This window comes from Amyelois transitella, chromosome 6 (genome assembly GCF_032362555.1).
Source record: "Amyelois transitella isolate CPQ chromosome 6, ilAmyTran1.1, whole genome shotgun sequence".
In the NCBI taxonomy this organism is placed as follows: domain Eukaryota; kingdom Metazoa; phylum Arthropoda; class Insecta; order Lepidoptera; family Pyralidae; genus Amyelois; species Amyelois transitella.
In genome coordinates, this window is record NC_083509.1 from 8,696,256 (window position 1) to 8,711,713 (window position 15,458).

Consider the following 15,458-nt stretch of genomic DNA (forward strand, 5'->3'; position numbering starts at 1 on the left):
CTAGATTCCAGATACAATTTTTCGAACGATCTCTTGTACTCGCAATAAACTGGTGACCATCTAAAGGCATAAATTGACTGTTAAAAATGTGACAATTTATACAGTACGTGCGCACAGATTTAGCATTATTGCTATTTGAATCGCTTTTATATTGTCTATTCGGACACAGACTAAAAGCAACATTCCACCAATCTAAGGAATTTTTAATGCTAGTAGTAGTTGTTAGTATTTTTGACCGCAAAACGAATTATATAGCTTTGAAACCGGTGCCTGTATTACGAGGTAAGTTAACCGCAATTTGGTTGTCTGACAATTTCAAAACACCCGCTTCCGCACCACCGTTTCCGATTGCCAACAGCCGCATTTTCATTATTTCTGACCAATTTCATGCAATATCGACTAATTGCTTGATCCTTAATCATATCATGTTACCAATTTATAAATACTTCAGTTTCTTTGTTTAATTTTTTTTGTCTAATATTATAGTCACGTATCGGACTTTTCCGAAAAGGAGATTTCCTCCAGTCTGCCAAGTATTTCATAGAACACAACAATTTTAGTCGATAAATTGAATTTTTAAACTACAGTAATTGTACGAACAACAATATTTACCAATTCAATCATTTAATTTTCACTCATCAATAATATCAATAACGTCAAAATAATAAAGTCTAAAGTTTTAAATTTCGAAATCGATCTAATTCATGGCAACAGCACAGTAGCAATGCCGATATGAGTCAGACGCAGTTCCGCAAGCTGTCAGTCATACCGACGGGCTGCCGCCGCTCCAGGCCGCAGTGATCGACGCCGATTAGCCACGTTCCGTACACCCTCACCTCACTCCGGCGCAAGGGCCACTCTGCATTAGGTATTACAAGTGATAGTTAGCGAATAAAGTGATGTTTTAGAGCATTTTCATGTTTAGAATAGAATAGATTTATTTTCAAAATTGGATACAAGGTATCACTGTCTTATTGACGTCATATAACTTAAATCTAATTATAAATACTACCGCTTCCAAATAGCGTGTGAAGAAGAAGCGGCGGAACAAACGACACTGCATTATTTTCACCGGACGTCAATTTACAAATATAGATCTCTTAAATCTAAATCGTGGAGGAGTGCACATTGTCTTCATTAAAAACATGAATGAATGTAAAACTAATTATTTCAATACGAATATTTCGTCAAATTTGAGTTTGACCAATCCACATAGGGTATTACGCACCGTAAGTGTCACATTACTTAAATTTTTATAGCAAGTTTAAGCTACAGTAAGTTTTTGTGACCTTTGCTAAATGTGTAGGTCCTCATTAATGGATGTAATTGGGAACTTGATTTAAATGACTGGAAACCACCGCTGCCTGCCTAACATTAGGTACATATAAATGAGACAAACACATGTCGTAGATAGAACTGCAAATATGTATAACATATGAATGTACAAGAATATGTTAGAACAAGAAATAATCCCGTGCTGGGAATTGATCCTAGTACCACGATGTCGACCGTTCCATTGACAAGAAACGCAACAATTTCGGTCAAAGAAGCCTTGCAAATAATAATGTGTGAAACGCGCACGACTGATATAGCCCAAATAGTCCTTTGTACCCTTTGTTGCATTCCATTGTCTCATACCGTATCGGATGCTAGTCGAACCAAGTCACTCACAGTGATTTCTGAAGAGGAATGTTCGAATTCAAAGACTGGATTTATTTCAATGAACGCACGATATGTGCTGCATTTTTGGCTTTGACTGGTACGTGCGTGCTCAAGCGGAAACAATATATCAAGTGTAGAAGGCATATCAGAATGCGTCATTTTATTTTTATGGTAGGTAATTAAGGTTTTTGAGAAAATAATTTAAATCAATTTTATTATATTTGTTTTATATTTCGTCTCCGGTGGATCTCTAAAATAAGGAACCCTTATTTGATACTCGTTCTTTTTCGTTGACAATCAAAAGATTGGTTCAGTCGTTCGTAAAAGGAGTATAAGTATATACAACCTAATCCTTGCTTGACGCTAAAACGCCGATTAGAAACTAATATATTCCACTTTAATTATTAATTCTCATATTCCATTCCTTTCATTGACTTACCTACTTACCTACGATGTGTGCGACAAAAAGCAACAGCAAATATTTTTTAACTTCATTTTAATAAGAGGAATCCTGATGCTTGTAAACTCCGCAATTTGTGAGACGAGCAGGTAATTATTAAAAACAGGAGAGTGCAATGTTGAGACGACTTTTAAAATAAAATCACGCAGGAATGCTATCTTTTTTCCTTGACATTTTTCAATCATGTTTATTTCTATCTTTATCTGTATGTTACTCGAGTATACAGCGCATATTTTTGCAGAAAATACAATGGACGACTTATCAAAGTAGTTCTTTTACAAGTAAAAAATATCTTATTCGTGTAATGTGTGGGCTGCTAAATTGCAGAGAATTTGTGCTGGTTGATGTGTTGATGAATGTACATTCTTACTTGAAATTAATTTTAATAGTGTTGTGTTTCATTCGTTTTTTTTCTCGCTTAGCGGTTGACGGGTAATAAAGATAAGCAGTATATTCTGTGGCGCATCGTTTGTACAACAAAAATATAAAAAAAAACAGAGTTTTTACTTGACGTTATCAATGAAGAAATCATTGAAGTACTTTATTACCAAATGAGCCACACACAGTTAACGATATGTAGTAAAAAAATATAAACGTATTGGAAAAACTTAAATTATCTGCTATGAAAATATTTAAATTGTAAAATAATGGATGAAGCGAAGTGCGCTAAGGTTAAACTTGATATTTCAAATAAGGATGTTGAATGAACGAGTAATACAACTCTCAATACACATGACCGACAATGATCTTGGCAAAATGACACTCGACGGATGATTTAATTTCTCTTGTCACTTTCGCTGTCATTATAACTTTCATTACGTATCAACAAATGAACACTTAACAATAATTAGCGAGTCAATTCGCGGATATGTTATTTAGTATCAATTATATCTAAGTCAGTCTGAATTACTTTACTTAATTTTGCTTTGACTTCCGTAACTCGAACTTTGAAAGTCACAATTGTCTACTGCTTAACCTAATGGTAGACTGTAAGATAATGCTCTTAGCATTAAGTTTGTCTATTTGTAGTATAATAATTGTACATGTTTCAATAAATAATAAATAAATAAAAAATAATAATTTAGAGATGACTATCGCAATATAACTAAAATAGCAACGTTATTTATGTAAGAATTGAAACAAAGGGTCGAACTCGAAGCGTGTCAGACTGTCATGTCGAGGATGATGAAAAATTGATTGATTTAGTTTCAAAGCGGCACAATGTTACCATTCGGGATACTTCGTGATGTCGCGATGAGTTCCGAGTGTTTTCCAATTGAGTTTTGATTGTGTTTCGATGGCGTATCGGAATGTAGGCCGTAGATCGTCCGTAGTGTTGTAATCATATCGATAGTATCTGTACCATCGATAGTTTTTATCTCATGATATTGATAATATCTGTCTCAATACATAAAGAACACTGGTTGCATGATTGACTTATAAATGCACAGTCGAAACCGATAGGGCCAGTTACTTGAAATTCCTTGTATAGTTTAGGGATGCACTAAGGAAGGATTTCTCTGAATTCTTGCGGGACGAGAAACTAATGATATTTTTCGCTACACCCGGGCGAAGCTGCAGGCGTACTGTAGTATCTTATGTTGAAGAACAATACTTTCTGATACGTATATTTTTGTACAATTGATAGTATCATTACTATGTGGCTTAATATTTATCGATAGTGGACTATCGGCAACACTAATCGTCGTTATTCATTCGACACACGCCATTGGCAGCCCTTTGCGTTCATCGTCACGTCAGAAATCATCCACTTACCCTTTACAAGGATTAGGATTCGATACGACGACCAAAAATACTTGCTTTTTTTGTAGAAGCCGCGTCGGAATATGGAAAAATTCTATTAGGTGTATTGTGAGCGAGTGTAATAGTTAAGCATATGGTAAAAATAGTTTACTTATAAAGGTTACCTTTATAACCACCGAATCAATGTATTTCAATATGGCGCTTGGTAATACGTGTGATATATTACATGTTCTATTTTAAGACATAATATGATACGCTGACTAAACAGTTCTGCTAAAATGATAGACTAAAATAAAAAATGTATTTTTCACCATTGCAAATACAAATTGTGACATTTCAATGTAAAAATATTAAATAAAGATTTGAGACCACTTAACAAATATAGGTTTATAAAACAACGCTGATAACTTAATTACTTACAGCATTTATAATTAATCGATATAATCGATTAATTTGCTGCAAAATCACTGTAAGAATTTCTTTGACATTACGCTACCGAACACCCGAATAAGCTGGGAAGTTTAACCAAATTTTAGCTAGTTTGACCATGTGCGCATTTGAAATATAACCACGCGGCGAATAAATTCCCATTAAAATCCTATTGCAAACTAGATATAATAGATAAATGATTACTAGGCGAGAGAATAATCACAATGTGGTGGCTCGGTACACTTACGGAAATTGAGGTAATAAACTAATGCAAACACGATTATCATTTCAGCGTGTGTCTGCTTCAAATAGGTCACATCATAGAATTAGGAATAGGTAATGTAAGATCATAGAAATGATTTTACCAAGGTCCAAAAAGGCATTAGACGACGCTGTAGATTGGATGAAGTGGAGAGGGTAAAGTCTGAAAGCCGACATTAGACGCTACTGGGAACACGCAGATAAGAGAGAGTGAGATGATTTTTGGCTCTGCTACTCTTAAGGAGGAAGACGTGATATGCATTCTGTGTTAGAGAGGGGATAAGTTCTGAAGAATGTATCATCGCACATATATATGAACACGTTTCTTGCGGGGTAGTCAGAGCCGACAGTCTTGAAAATATTGAAAGGTCGCATTCATGGCATAATGATGAGATTGAGACTCAAATCATACCAAGTGCCAGCCCATTGCCTACAAGAAGAATCTTAAGTGTATTAGCTTTTCCCTTAGTTGCCTTTTACAACATCCGCGGGAGTGTCTTGTTCTAAAGTGAACGGGAACCGCACGAAACTTATATACTTTTAAGTTTAAAACGGCATTTCTATCGTCTTATGTTATTCCGATTGCTATGGGTTGCATTGATGGGATGCGTTCTACGTGAACGTCATTTTGGGACGTGATTTTCGTTGACGCTTTATCGCGCGCTATTTTAATTGTTCGCCACTAGATTGAAACGTGATTAGAATATTCAAATAATTAAAAACCAGTGAAGTTTGTAGTGAGATTACCATCTCGATAACTACCGTAAGAAACATGTTTCTACCACGTTATTTTTTTTAGATTAGGAAAGACCTTTAACATTAAGTGTTGCATAGACTAAGGGTTGACATATGGGTTTTTGTAAGTTATTTTCAATAAGTCGTCTTAAAATTTTCGTTATTTTTATTATGTTTAATAAAATCTGAGGAACTTAGTACTTTAAATAATTACTTTAATATGCAACACATTGTGTATAAACAAATTATGTATAAACAATTAATTGCAGAATGTTATGACGTGTTTATTACCGCATTGAATTACAGATGATCATAATTGAAGGCGGGAAGTGGGCGCCCAATTCAATGTCAATTACTTATTCTGCATCACGAAGATACTGTATATTTTTTGTTTGTGTGCCAAGCTAAAGCGGTTTGTTTTGTTAATTAATTTTCAAAGTTTGGATTGCATTAATGAGTGAAAAGGCAGTATGCGATAAAAGATAAGATAAGATAAAAAATAAAATAAACTCTATGCAAAACTGACTACCTGACTAAAGGATTAAGGCAATCTATAATGTAAGAGAGTGAAGTCTTATAATGTGGACTAAAAACCTTGTTTGAGGACAAAAAAAAATTTTATATGATCGAAGATATGAAGTCCAAAGATAAGAGAAAGAGAAAAACCTGAGTCAATATAATGTTTATATAAAAGGAAGGAAAAGCTATTTGTTAATAATAATATTTCACCTGAGTTAATAATAATAATTCACCTGGGTAGGATGATTGTCTAAGTCTTTTATTGAAACTTAAGTTTTGTAGATTTAGTTGTGTATTCTTTTATATTAAAAATTCTGTGAAGAATTATTTGATTAAGCGGAAATGTACAAATAATTGGCATACCCGAAATCTTCAATTAATGTTTAACTGCCGCTGTAGGATTTGGGATATTGCTACACAATGCTCTGAGGATTAGTTTCTGGTTAGATTAAAGCACAGCGGATTATATCACTAAGATAATAATTGATGAATATTTATGAATTAATTTTAATTTGATTGTAGTGAAAATGGGTATGAAATTATTACATAAATCGAAAGCACGCTTTATTAAAAATGTGTTTACACATAGTCACGTCTTATCCTTCGCGAGGTAGAAAGAGCCAACAATCTTGAAAAGACAGACCACGTTTAGCTGTTTGACTTAATGATAGAATTGAGATTCACTATATACCCAGTAATGTGTTTTAATGAAGTTAATTTCTACGGTGGCATTCAGGATTAAATAACGGCCACGGTTTAGATTTTAAGAGAACTTATAAAATATTTAATCGATTTTTAGATTTCTAGAACTATTTATGAACATCGATGTAGACAAACACAACTGTGAGTTAGCGATATCGAATTACTGGGTATATAGTGATATTTGTTTAGATTTACAACACTGTAAACGAAGCCACCGAACTTTACCATCCCTGGCTATAGCCATTTTGGCCTCTACACTATTCGTATTGCCAGTTATAAATCCTACCACGCCCCGATCTCGGCCGATAATTGTAAAAACCCATAAAGATACGGTCTAAATACTCACTAAAGCTAGCAACTGCTTTATTTTGTAGTTCCATATACGTGACTCAATTTCGGTTGCGCATTTCCGAAACTGCTTTAGGGGTGCCATTTGAGTCATAGAAGATGTATGTACTAGCACTTATAAACGTTGGTTGGAAATACATGGCTTTTATTCATCATTCGTTTTAAGCGAGTTTATTGTTTACTTTGGCGGATCTTAACTTACATGTAAAATTACTAGAATACACCCACTTCTGCCCACTTATAGTATAAATTTGGTATTATTTCAGTAAATCCTCCCTAAGTTCAGACGTAGATTACATAAGGAATCTACATTAATGCCAAATCCAAATTACGGTTTGGGATGTGCGTTAATTTATATAAATATATTTATAACTTTTTACGTACATTCATATAGCCACGTCTATATCTCTTGTGGGGTAGACAGAGCCAACAGTCTTGAAAAGACTGAAATGCCATGTTCAGCTGTATGGCTTTATGATGGAATTTAGATTTAAATAGTGTCAGGTTGCTAGCCTATCGCCTACACGGGACTCCCATGTTTAAAGGTCTATTCCTTAGTTAGTTTTTTAACCTGCTTTATTTCTTGATAGGTTTAAAGAACACCAGATTGTGCCGTGTGGTTCTCGGTATACAAAAAAGAATAAGAGCACTCCATCTCTTTCCCATGGATGTCGTAAAAGGCGACTAAGGGATAGGCTTTCAAACTTGGGATTCTTCTTTAGGCGATGGGCTAGCAATCTGTCACTATTTGAATCTCCATTCTATCATTAAGCCAAATAGCTGAACGTGGCCATTCAGTCTTTTCAAGACTGTTGGCTCTGTCTTCCCCGCAAGGGGATATAGACGTGACCATATGTAGGTATGTAGATTGTACATATGTTTATTATATTCCCTTGTAGGTATTTTGAGTGCATTATGCAACAAAATAATAGATCTCCACGTCCTACTAGCCTCCAACCTTAGCAACAGGTAGCTAGCCCATTGTCTATAAGAAAAATGTTTATAAGCATATGCGTTAATCGCATTTTACGACATCCATGAGGAAGATATGAAGTGAAGTAGAATAGGACCTATTCTAAAGTGACGAAAACCACGCGGCATAAAAGTAAAGTTAGAATTCTCTAAAAAAGGCGTAAACAGCTTAGAATATACTGCATCTCTGCTAAACGAGCCGAGAGTCACTCAAAAGGCCGTGAAAGGTCATCGTAAGCGGCGGGCGAGCAGACGCCCTCTGCATTGTTATTTCATAAAGGGTAAGTACTTTATGGCTAGATGGAGTATGAAGGTACGATGCGTTTTGAAAGGATGGGTGGGAGCGAAAGGTCTTCATATTCTTAATGATACTTTCATTTTATTTTCTATGAATATTTTTTGTGTGTTAAGTATTGACTGTAAGAACGCTTAAAAGAGTTATCAAATTTCTATTTTGTATGAATGTGGAATATAAAATATAAGTGGTTTTGTCGGCATATTATCATCATCAACACAATTGATGGCTTGTTTAAATGCTGGTTTATTCACGTATTTAGAAAATCTTATACTCGGACGTGGTCCTAAATAGCCTTCCGCCTTAACGTAAACATTATCAACGTCAATTTGTCAAAAATATCCGAGCAAGACAATAGCAATACGCCAAACAATTGGAAATGCAAGGAAATCCAATAACTGATTATGGCATTCCGCAGTTTCACTGGATAATACTCGTTTTTGCCAGAATCTGGTTACACATGCAAATCAGTGGCTTTGAGGGACTCAAACTCGATTGTTAACCGCGTTAGTGCGCGCGCCGCTTAATTCGGTTTATTTTTTAAATTAAAATAAAGATACGTAGTTTTTTTAAAAAATTTAATGTTCTGTAGTAGAGGTGCAGGTTTTTTTACTTATTATATACTGGTAATAAATGATCTAGCTAAACGTTGCCTTTGGAATTTTGTGACTCTTGGCTCATGCAAATCAGTGGCTTTGAGGGACTCAAACTCGATTGTTAACCGCGTTAGTGCGCGCGCCGCTTAATTCGGTTTATTTTTAAAATTAAAATATAGATACGTAGTTTTTTTAAAAAATTTAATGTTCTGTAGTAGAGGTGCAGGTTTTTTACTTATTATATACTGGTAATAAATGATCTAGCTAAACGTTGCCTTTGGAATTTTGTGACTCTTGGCTCTGTCTACCCCTTCATCATAGTTTCTACAATTGGTTCATTACTTGGTGGTGTTTAAAAACAAGTAACTAATCTAGAGTCTCTTAAAATAAAGTTCCCGATTAAAAACAGCTTAATGCACAGGATCAAATCCTTTTCTGAGTTATGTAGGTATAGTTTAATAATTGCTAACCGGTTTCAGCGAGGAAAAATGTTCTAAGGAAATCTGGACAGTGAGGAAACTGATTGTGTTACTATAATCCAATATGGATTATGTTCCTTTGTAAAGACAGGTTCCTTTTTAGAGTTTAGGGCCAGGAGGATTATGGATAGTCTATTTGTAAAAACCTTTATAAAATATATATTAAACACTCGATATGTTGATCGCATAAGCTTTTATTCAATTAAAATCTATCATTAGAAGTCCAGTTAGGATAATAACTGCATACTTCAAGCTGTCAATCAGGCTAGTCATCGATCAATTAGCGTATAAATTAAGTGTAAATTTACGAATGTATAAATAAACATGTTTATTGAGGATTTCACAGACGTGATATGCAAATAACATGTCAATATTCTGTTTCATACAAATAGTCCATTACATAAACATGAATGACTTGAATATCCGATTCAGAATACCGTATGAGTAACAGTATGTTTAAGTATAATTAATATAATGAATTGCTTACATAATTAACATTATAAAACAACAGTAATGGGTCTACTTTTATTTTTGTGGAACAGTTTTAGAAAATGGACCGTTAGGTTGATTATGTAATTAGTGACAATAATCGAAAACTGACGTATGATTCGTATTAATAAACTTACGAAATGTAGCATGTTTTGGTCAATAATTGCCTAAGAAGAAAAAAGGAAAGACCAATACAAGTTAAACTTCTTCAAACTAATTGTAGCTTATGAATACTATATTATGTCATAAATATGAAAATATATTTGTGTGTTTGTTTGTCAGCCTTTCACGTCAAAACCACTTAACCGACATTCACGAAGTTTTGCATGCATATAGTGTGGAGTACAGAGAAAGACATAAGGTCTCTTCGACGAGGGCGGGGCCGCGGGGGAAAGCTAGTCTGTATATAAAATATATTTTCAATCGAACGACAGATCGTGGTAAGTGGAAATAAGTAGTCTTTGTCTACCCCTTCGGGAAATAACACAGAATTTGGAATAAAATTAAATCTTACTTACTTAAATTATATCGATTTTATACCTGATGTTTGTTTGAATAATTTTAAATACCTATGTGCATTTATCCATGTTCCGTCATGTCAATCAAAGAAATCAAGTCTTGTTGAATTTAATGAATCATGTCGTACACATATTCCAATTGAATTAATTCAGAATTCATCCGTGCGTTGTGACTGTCAGGGTCGAGGTTATTTGGTTAAATAATTTGAATTTTATTGTATTGAACACAATAGTTATAAATAAATAGTCGAAGATTAAGCGATAAAATTTGATTATTCGATAGCAGCATTTGTTGGCGGGTTTATTTAATTAAATTTAAACATGGAGTTTGAAAGATAGGAAAGACTAAAAAGAATAAATCATCGTATTCTAATTATACAAAAGTAAATTTTTTTATCATAACATCTAATAATACTGACGGCGAATCATTTGGAAGCGAATTGATCATCAGTCCACAAAAAAAACAGTTATCGGAGAAAGCTGGTAGATTTAATTTATAGGTACCTACAGTTGTTTGAATGGTTTTAAATAAGTGGAACTGACATTAATAAATTAAGGATAATATTTTAAATGCAACTAGGTAAATATAAATTTACTTACCAAAAGCAGGCGACCCTTATTTGTTGTTTGTTGTTAAACTGTGAATGAAATAAAAATTCACATTAGCAAATGATTTCTTTTATTAGTTCCGTCATATGAAAAGCGGAACTATGTGAAATTAACCAATCACAGAGGAATACTTATTGCGAATGTTGCCTGATTGGCCAATTTCCGCGTTAATACTAAACTACATACATATAATCGTCGTCGACGTCTATATCCCTTACGGAGAAGACAGAGCCAATAGTCTTCAAAAGACTGACAGGCCACGTTCAGCTGTTTGGGTTAATGATAGAATATAGATTCAAATAGTGATAGGTTTCTAGCCCATTGCCTATAAGAAAAATTGCACGTTTAGAAGCCTATAAGTATATTAATAAACAAATACCTCTAAAAAGCAAAACACACTCTATAGTTTGTTGTGCTATATTTGCATATAGCAAAGGGATAAGCTTTTTTTTAATTGTTTTTTTTTGTCTTTTTCACTAATTTTATTATTATGAAAGATGTTCCTATTCATGTTAGTGTGCATACAGCAGTACATATTAATACTTACAGACGTGCAAACAATACAAACACAATGGTAAGATAGAATTAATAACCAAGTTTATTGATCATCATATTTTTTGTTAATCATATACGATTAAAAACAGATGTTATTTAATTTAAAAAAACCGCAGACCTACAGGAAGTAGTTATAGCTACTATTTTTTAAATACTTGATTTTAATTAATTTCTTGATTTATAAAGATTAGTGTTTGGAACGCCTTAAAACAAAAGTTCACAGTAAAACTATATTACGCTTATATGTAACCATATCATTGAATCAATCGTATCGCACTAGATTACAGAGCAGATGAAGCCAAAGAATTTACTTTGCCAGTTAGCACCAGTTGATTGCTTTCGGAGCTAGCCCGGCTTCAAAGGACGTTGTTGGCCCACGATGCAGTTTCGTTGCGTCTCTCTGAACGTGACTGGATAAGCATGTTGCAAAATAAAGTGAGGACAGACAGATAGGTCGATAAAGTAAAAGATTTTGTACAATATTAGGTCTGGAACTTGCCATTAACTTTGTAGTCCCTTTTCAAGAATTATCATATTTCAATCCTGAACAGTCACAAATGTATGCGAAATTTTAAGTTTACATAAAGAAGATTAAGTGTGAAGATATACTCTTTTTGCATTTTAATTATAAGTTTGCATTGAATTTAAGCAGCTAAGCCATGACAATTGTAAACTTTGATATTAAAGTTGATAATTTTCACAGCGTCAAATACTCTGTCAAAGGTTTTTCGAATTACGATCATCTGAAACTGGTATCAAACGGTGAACGTATCATTCGTAATTAGGGAAATTAACAGAATTATCCGTGACAATAACATCGGGGAAAAACCAGGAATTAGAATAAAAAAGCAAGTATAAATGTTCCTAATATTTATGTCTGTAACTCTAAGTTTCAGCGTAGTTGGTCGGTAGTCTGAATTCCGCTTCATATTCTTCTTCCTGGCTTTAGTCTCGGTTGTATCCTCACCGCTTCGGAGAGGAGCCCGGGGTAAGCTCTTGACCATGGATCCTGGATTGGGTGAGTAAGGTGTTTACACGAAGCGACTCCCATCTGACCACCGTTGTTTTGAATTAGTGTCTGAATTCATAACTACCAAAAATAAAAAATGAAAGACCTGGAAACGCTCTGTAGCTGAAGCATCAAGTTTGCAGAGGATAGAATACCTTAATTTATTAAATAATTAGTTGATAATTATAATTTTATGTATGCCAACTTTAATTTGTGCTCAAATTTACCAAATTGTATGGAATTCTAGGTTTGGCACACAAGGTAAAATCATTGAAAGGTTTGGAATTTTCAACTGAATGAAATGAATAGAGAAGATAAATTACGCTTTAATAACTATATGGTCTGAAAAGGAAACTTCTTCTTAGCTGCAAAATCACGCGTCCAAAAAAGCGTAACCCGGCCTGTTCTTCAGGGAGGTCAGGAATCAACTGGGACTAAGGCCAGGAGAAACAAGGAGACAAATGGTACAAGTGTTTTTAAATAACGTTAATATTTTTTCTTACAAATTAGCACGAAATAATAATAAAAAAACAAAAGGAACAACAGTTTATTGAAAAAAGAAGCAAATTTTTCTTAATAAACACAGTACAATTTTTGCGAAGTATCTTAAAAATAATAATATGAGACTATAATTACAAGCTTTGTTGGACAGGATGGAACAAAACAACGACGTAATTAAAATTCATCAAAGCCCGTTTACGAGATAATTAGCTGTGGATTACAGAATAATCCATCTGGCAATCAGTGGCTGTTGTTGATGGATGCTGTTATTGTGTAAAGGTCAGTACACACTGTTTGCTGCGACAAACATGCGGCAAAAAGTAGTGTAGGCACAGATTGTGTAAAACTATGCAGTTCAAGTGAAGTAAAAGTTTTCTTCAAAGCATGTTTTTATTTTAACGTAGAAAATATATAGCTAAAATTTGATTTTTTTTTATTATTAAATAAATTAATAGCGATATAGTGTGATCGAGATATGTCAAGATAGTTTTTAAAGTTTGAGCTTTGCAAGAACAAGGCCGATGTCATATCAAGGCCAATAATGTCATCACTGAAAATGCAGGACTGCTCTTAGGGCTGTATTTGAAAAACTAATTGAAATAAATTTGGTAAAGATGGAAATTCGCCGTGTGCACAGACCTTTACTCTTTATCAGCGTTATCATTGTCCATAGCGCAGTGCAAATACGGAACTCGTATCAAAACGCACCAGTATTCAAATGTGATTAATTAAAACTAGCTTAGTACGTGCTATCCAATATCATACTAACGGAATTACGTAATCAACGGTTCATTCATAAACTTGAAATGTCAACAGCGAGACATGTTCGTGGGCAAAATGGGACGAATTTAATATGGAAAAATGCATCCCTGAACCTTTACAGCGCCCAATGGACACGTTCGGCTATAAAATAAACACTAAAACTACGCTAGGTTACAGATTCCGCTCATCCAGAGCACATACAGTCGCATTATACAGCACATTTTCTAAACAAATTGTTTTATCGCTACTTCTAAAGTGGATCCGCTCCGCAGCGCACGTAATTCTTCTCAGTCCGCATACAAACAGCCCCTAAGGAGGCGACAATCCTCACCGCAAACAATAAAAATATACATAAAAATAAATTTGATACTTCGAAAACGCGCCCGTAGAAATATGCGATATCTACTTCATTTGTTATGACACTTGTCGTAGATGTCCCTTTTCAGACAAAATTTTTTCTTCGTCGAAGAACGATTATATACTCGTACTAGAATACTCGTAGATTAGCTTGATAACAGTTTTGAAGATATTCTGACTAAAATTTATTCATGTTTATTCCTAAAAAGCTTTGAAGTTTAAAGAAACGTGTTCAACGGCATTCATATCATAGTTATTTGCACCAGTGTCGAAGATAATCCGTCAAACGCAATGAACATGATTGTAAACGGTACAATCCTCATACTGTGCGAGTTTCGCATCGCCTGCTTGTCAGTTGAAGACGAATACGTCAATTGTGCTGTCGATAGATGGTCGATAGTCATCCGATCATCGACAGATAGCGGCATTGTCGCGCGAAGATGAAAACGGGGTGGGGAAATACCCGTGTTGAAACGTCGAATAGCAAATTGCATTGTGTGCCGACGCAGGCCACGGTGAGATGAAAACATGAAATTGGATTGCGCACTATCTAATATTCTGATCGTGAGGTTTGGAGATGGTGTTCGTGACAGGTCGACGTGGTAATGACGAGCAATCGATGGATTATGTTTTGGTAATACAAAGTGCTGGTGTACAAAACTTATCCATGATTTGTTTAGAATGGTTTCGATTGTATATATTGAAGCTGTTAGTACGATCGAAGCCATGATTGACGAAAAATCTGTTAACGTCTATTTACCCTATTATTCTCTTATAATAATGGCTTCAGCTAAAAGCATACAACATGAGTGTAGCTCGACATTTTTTTTCCTTTTATCCTGATGTTCAAAACTTTCATAAAAGACATTGTTAGCAAGGTCGTATAATATCCTTGGAACAGACATGTTGCTTTATGTGGTTATGTGCAAGGAGATAAATATTTATAAGGATACCCAACCTCCTAAATGCACACCTCTGATTTGAATAAGATTAGCATTTGGTAAGCAGAACAATGAGCAATCATACCACGCACATGTTAGTTGTAACTGATAGGCGAATTGTTGACAAATTGAGACACAACTGTTGTAAGTGGATAACAAGTGAAGTCCGCTACGATTTATCGTCTTGCTGATATTTTGGAGCATTCTCTATAATGCATCAGCATTTATCTTCTACTTAGTGTATTATTTGACTTAACTTACGATTTTACATGTCCCTACAATAAAATTATATGAAATTCTTAAGATAGCAGGATTACCTGCTGTGACTAGTATAAAAAATAATCAGGACCAGTTAATTAATATTCTACATCATTATGGAAATAATTTTAGAAGCCAAGTTATGGGCAAAGACTAGAGTTTGGGAATGCAATTAATAAGAATATCTTGAAGAAGAGGGGAAATAAACGAAATGGCTTAGTAATTAAAAAACATTAG

At 34.3% G+C, this 15,458-nt stretch overlaps 1 long non-coding RNA gene across 1 annotated transcript in view; it reads right to left on the reverse strand.

The window, feature by feature from the left end:
- Positions 1-10,825: 10,825 nt before the first annotated feature.
- Positions 10,826-15,458, reverse strand: part of LOC106131264 (uncharacterized) — a 74,264-nt gene continuing 69,631 nt past the window's right edge. The window contains exon 5 of the long non-coding RNA XR_001228514.2: positions 10,826-10,867. This is a non-coding gene — a long non-coding RNA (uncharacterized LOC106131264). The remainder of the gene's footprint in view (positions 10,868-15,458) is intronic.